The sequence below is a fragment of the Oryctolagus cuniculus genome, chromosome 6, assembly GCF_051225735.1.
Source record: "Oryctolagus cuniculus isolate XC-2025 breed Fujian yellow rabbit chromosome 6, ASM5122573v1, whole genome shotgun sequence".
In the NCBI taxonomy this organism is placed as follows: domain Eukaryota; kingdom Metazoa; phylum Chordata; class Mammalia; order Lagomorpha; family Leporidae; genus Oryctolagus; species Oryctolagus cuniculus.
In genome coordinates, this window is record NC_142872.1 from 128,396,352 (window position 1) to 128,402,371 (window position 6,020).

Sequence of the window (6,020 nt, forward strand, 5' to 3'; positions counted from 1 at the left end):
TGCCTTTAGCAAGACAAAAGTGCCTACCCCACCCTTCTTTATAAGACTAGAAAGAAGACTAGAAAGAAGTTACCTATCCCAACCCCTCTGATGGGGTTTTATCTGTTTTATCAGAGCAGGCTACACAAGATTTCTATTCTGGCCCTCTGGTGGGTTTTGTCCCCACCCTTTGATTGTTCTCCAAACTGTGTTTAAAGGACTCTACCTCAGGGCCTGCGCTGTGGCATAGCTGCCGGCTGCCGTGCTGGCATCCCATATGGGTGCCAGTTCGAGTCCCAGCTGCTCCTCTTCAGATCCGGCTCTCTGCTATGGCCTGGGTAAGCAGTGGAAGATGGCCTTGGGACTCTGTACCTGTGTTGGAGACCTGGAAGCTCCTGGATCCTGGCTTCAGATCGGCACAGCTCCAGCCGTTGTGGCCATCTGGGGAGTGAACCAGCGAATGGAAGATCTCGCTTCAGCTTCTCAGGTCTTCCTCTCTTGGAGTCCCTCTCCTGGCTGCTCTGGCAGGAGGCTTCCGACTTCAGTAAATCTCACTTTGCTTACTGCCTGGTCTGTGGGAAAATTCTTCTACACGAGACAAGAGCTGAGGTTGTCCTCCTTCGTCACTGTTTTCCTCATAACAACATGACATTTATTTTTCGGACTTAAGCCTGAAGCCCACAAATGCTCCCAACCACCATTTGCTTTAGAAGGTAAAAGTCGGGGCCAGAGCCAGTAGGTTAATCCTCCTCCTGCAGCGCCGGCATCCCATGTGGGTGCCAGTGTTAGTCCCAGCTGCTCCTCTTCCAATCCAGCTCTGCTGTGGCCTGGGAAAGCAGTAGAAGATGGCCCAAGTCCTTGGGCCCCCACACCCGCGTGGGAGACCAGGAAGAGGCACCTGCTCCTCGCTTTGGATTGGTGCAGCTCCAGCCATTGCAGCCATCTGGGGAGTGAACCAACGGACCAAAGACCTTTCTCTCTGTCTCTCCTCTCTCAGTGTCTGTAACTCTACCTGTCAAATAAATAAATAAAATCTTTAAAAAAAAAAAAAAAGGTAAAAGCCAATGTCTTGAAATAATTAAGAAATACTACAAAACAGTATGTTAGGGTTCTGGCAGAAAACACTGACTCCTCCAAAGGCAGTTCTGGTAGAATTAAGCCCCAAGAGCCAGCACTCATCCCTTGCCCCGTGGTACAGAGGCCCACAACGACTCCCTCCTGCCTGGAGGCAGCTTTCGGAACCTGCTGGTGCAGCTGGCTTGCGGGCTGGGACAGCTCCACGGTGGATCTGCCTCCCTTCCCAGATGCCCCGAAACACCACTGCCTTTTCCTTGGGAATTAGTCAGTTTGGCATTTCCACAGGAAAGACCTGAGGCAGCTAACTTTCTAAAAACACTGATTTTTTTTTTTTTTAACAGTTTGGGAAGTTCTAATCTGACATCGGGTGCTTGGGGGTCGGGGGAAGAGTGGAAGTAAAGACCCCTCGTGGCAGCACATTGCAGTGGGAGCCTCTGTGTGTGTGTGTGTGTGTGTGTGTGTAAGGGCTTATACCACCACACAGAAAATTGGGAGACTGGGGTCCCACAGTCCCTCCCAAGAACACACCCCCAGTAACCTAAGCACCTCCCACCTCACCTCCCAGAGGCTCCATCGTCTCCTGAGAGCACTGCCCTGGAGACCAACCCTTCAACCACTCGCCGTTAGGGGACAGCCACCCCAATACCTGAACCACAGCACCCAGATGTCCGAGAATGCTTGGAAGACTCGTGGCCCTTGGCAGGCTTCTGTAACCCACTATTCAACTGCCCAGTGGGAGCTAAGGCCAAATAAATCCATTTACAATGATGATAGAGTGATGTCAGTGTCCAAAATTGGGGTCAGTCTCTCCCCTCTGGTTGAGTAAAGAAGGGAATTGTGGAATTGTTGGCCTAAAGCTGCCTCTGCACATAGTTTAAGTTTGGCTTACAGGTCCCTGCATATACACCAAGCTGTAACCTAACTTGATGTGAAGCACTCTGTGTAACCTACTCTTATAGCAAGTAGCTGGATCTCAGCCAATGGTGAGTGCCCAATTGTTCAAACCATGTTAAATAAGTTAAAAAAAATACAAGTTGCAACCAATCAAGGTGTCTATGGCACTTCCATTTTCTGTACATCATTTTCTTTTTTCTGGCTATAAATATAACCTGCCCTTGTGGTATGGCAGGTTATTATGAATCATTTTTTAAAAAAAGATTTGCTTATTTATCTGAATGGTAGCATGACACAGGGCAGGGGAGGAGAGAGGGATCATCTACCCTCTAGTTCACTGCACAGCACTAAAGGCTGGGCCAGGCCAACGCCAGGAGACAAGAACGCCATCTGGATTTCTGCTGAGTGGCAGGAACCAAAGCGCTTGAGCCATCATCTTCTGCCTCCTGGGTGCATTGGCAGGAAACTGAGTTGGAAGTGTAGAGTAGTCAGGACTTGACCCCAGTGCTCCAATACGGGCTGAGTCATCCCAAGGTGCCGTGTAGCCCATCGTACCATAATGCCTGCCCCTCGGAATCATTGTAGACTGCTGCCTGCTTCTAGAATCACGGATATGTTAGATTTCTGGTGCTATAACAAAATGCCTGAGGCAGGCTAGCTTTATAAGGAAAGAGGTTTACTTTGGCTCATGGTTCTGGAAGCTCACAGTTCGAGGAGATCAAGCAGGCCCCATTGGTTCAGGCTCTGGTGACAGCATTCTTTTTTTTTTTTTTTTTTTTTTTTGACAGGCAGAGTTAGACAGACAGAGAGAAAGGTCTTCCTTCCATTGGTTTGCCTCCCAAATGGCCATTACGGCCAGCACTGCGCTGATCCAAAGCCAGGAGCCAGGTGCTTCTCCTGGTCTCCCATGCGGGTGAAGGGCCCAAGCATTTGGGCCATCCTCCACTGCACTCCCGGGCCACAGCAGAGAGCTGGACTGGAAGAGGAGCAACTGGGACAGAATCCTGCACCCTGACTGGGACTAGAACCCAGGGTGCCGGTGCTGCAGGCGGAGGATTAGCCTATTGAGCTGTGGCGCCAGCCTCTGGTGACAGCATTCTTGCCACCGAGTCCCAGGGTAGCACACTGCACCACATCTCAAGGAGCAGGGAGCAAATCTGCCTCTGTGTCCTAGGACTGAAACATGGAGGCTCCAGCCTCTAATGACCTAATCCAATCACTTCCTAAAGTCCCCCTGTAAACACCATACTGGGATTCAGTTCCTACCCTCTAAGTGCCATTAACATGAGACTTCGCAAACAGAACTCCTGAGTTCACAGAGAACAAATATTCAGCCATAGTAACAAACAATGAAGATTTGCAAAGCTAGACTTGTTGCCGTGTCGTCTTTTAACACTGCGTGGCGCTCTCTCAATCCATACCTAAGCCTCAGCTCCTTATGATCCCCATTCAAAGCCTCTCACACAGGATGGGCACTTCGCCTGGTAGTTACGCCGCCAGTTGAAGCACCTGCATCTCATATCAGAGTACCTGGGTTCAAGCCCCGGCTCCACTTCTGACTTCAGCTTCCTGCTGTATAGGCCCTGGGAGGCGACAGTGATGACTCAAGTAGTTGGGTTCTCCCCACCTAATAGAGCAAGGACAAAAAGCCTCAGATCCATGTGGACCTCTCACCGACAGAAGAGGCCCCCATGTCTCTGCCCAGCCAACACAGCCCCGCCCTGCCATGACCGTCCCCGCCCTGCCGGGACTGCTGGACACACCACTATCTGGAGAGTCCAGGCATCAGCCCGAGCTCTCTCCCCAGCTCCGCAGCTCAGCTCCAGCTCAACCCCGCCCAGCTCACACTGTGATCTCGCGGGACCTTTAGAACTAGCCCAGCTTTAGCCCAGACCCCCAGGCCCCTTCCACACTTTGTACTGTGTAACCCACTAGTGTGCAAGGGAAGGGGCTCTGTCCCTACTGAGAGCGGGCTGTCAGCTCTCTGTGGCGCATGCGCCTGGGAGTGAGCCCCTCCCGGGCTTCAGTCTTCGGAACAAACCTGGTCTGCCTGTGGCTTCCTGCTGTCTCTTCTTTCCTGCCACCGCCCACGTAGCTCCCAGCTTTGTGGGGATGTGGGAAGCGGCAGAGCAGATGTGAGTTCTGTGTCTCTGCCTCTCCAATAAATAAACTTTTGTAAGTGAAGGAGAATATTAAACAGGGAGGTACACATCACCAGCTGCTTTGGTCTTCTAAAGCCTCTGACATGAGGTATTTGAGCGGGGGGTGGGTGGGTCTTCACTGGTGGCCTGGTAAGTCAGAGGGTCTTCCGTGGCCGTGGCACAAGCTCGGACGAGTGTGGGCTCTGCAGGCTCCTGCTCTCGTGCCTCCCTTCTCTCCAGCCTCCCTTCTCTGCACCACAATTAGATGTCTTATTGTTAAAGTGGGAGGGCCAAGCCCTCCTCTGCCCCTGCCCCTGCCCCTGCCCCTGCCCCAAGCCTCTCTCGGCCTAACTGCCGGGGGCCTGGCTGGGCGGCCCCACAGCAGAGGTCTCGCCACCAGCCGATCTCTCTCCTGGGTGCCAGCGGTGGTGGTAAAACATGCCCACCAGGCTCTGACACTGCTCCAAAGAGTGGCATCTGCTTCCCCCCGCCCCGGCTTGGTGCAGGCTGCCGCTCAGTTCCAAGCAATGAAGTGTGGCGGGAGGGGTATGTAACTTTGCAGATGAGAACAGAAAGGGCATGGTGACTCCCTCTTCCCTCACCCTGGGGCAAGCCAGTGCTAAGTCTCAAGATCTCTCAAGCAGACGTGGAAACAGAGACCCGGAGAAAACTTTCTTCTCCGCCCTCTCTCCATTGCTAATGCTCTTTCCACTGGACTTCACCAAGCACAGCTCTGGGTCAAAGTGCAGAGTGGGGGTGGGGGTTCAGGGAGAGGTACTGGGTCAGGGCAGCACTGCAGGGACCAAAACCTGAGTTGGGGTTAAAGCCCCTCTGTAAGCGTCTTCTGTAAACAGGCGCGCTCTCTTTCAGAGTGCTGGAAAGATCAAGCAGGCAGAGGGATGGGCTTGCTGGAGGGCCAGGCTCCTCCCTTATCTGATGGGAGTCCTTGTTACTGTGATTAGTATTGATTTGATAGGGATTCCAGAGTGCCCTGGGAAGGAAAGGAAGAAACCTGCTTGATGTGGGGGGGGGGGGGGACGGCTGAGGGAGGGGTAGGAGGGAGAAACAACAACCTAAGCCTCAGATTCTGTTGCATGTGCGCAGTGTCCTGGACCCAACTTCCTAGCTGCCCTATGTAGCGTGAGCTCCATGTTAGGCTGACCCGATCACATTCAGGTTTTGCTGACTCCCTGATTGGCTCACATAGAATACCTTATTAGCATACACCTTGACCAATCAGGTGAGACTTCTTCCTTTAGAAACACATAAATGTCTGAGCCAGGGAGTCTTGACAAGCAGCTCTCCAGGGCAGGCCTGCTCTCCTGGCTGCTTCGGTTCAATGAATGTCCTTTGCTTTGCTCGCCCCTTTCTTGTGCCTCATTCTTCGTGGTCACAAGACAAAAAGCCGGGCACAGAAGAGAAGCTGTGACCCCCAAAGACTGCACCCCTCAACTACTCTGGCAGAGAGGAGAGGCTGTACCACAGCGAGCTGCAACGCAAGGAGCTGGAACAGGAGAGCCGTTTCTGAAGAATCCCACAGAAGAGGAATCTGCCACGTCCCTCGGGACGAGCCACAGACTCCGCCTGCCACACCGACACCGGAACTCCTGCAGCAGGCTGAGCACCTACTGTGCGTCAAGCTCCATGCTAGCTGCTTTATGCTCATTCTTGTACCACTACAAAAAAGTTTTTAATTGATGTATTTTCATTTTATTTGAAAGAGAGATAGAGAGGTAAATAGAGGAAAAATTTCATCTGCTGGTTCATTCCCCAAATGCCCACAAAAGCCAGGGCTGGGTCCAGCCAAGACCAGGAGCCTGCAACTCAATCTGGGTCTCCCACATGGGTGGCAGGCACCCAAGTCCTTGGGCCATCATCTGCTGCCTCTGAGGGTGGAGGGTGTGCATTAGCAGAAAGCTGGACCAAAAA

The 6,020-nt window shown here is 52.6% G+C and overlaps 1 long non-coding RNA gene across 1 annotated transcript; it reads right to left on the minus strand.

Moving 5' to 3' along the window:
* Positions 1-584: 584 nt before the first annotated feature.
* On the minus strand, positions 585-4,341 carry LOC138849959 (uncharacterized). The gene is made up of 3 exons (XR_011389283.2): positions 3,992-4,341; positions 3,481-3,577; positions 585-991 (listed from the first exon to the last, which is right to left on the minus strand). It is a non-coding gene; the product is annotated as an uncharacterized LOC138849959 (long non-coding RNA).
* Positions 4,342-6,020: the final 1,679 nt, after the last annotated feature.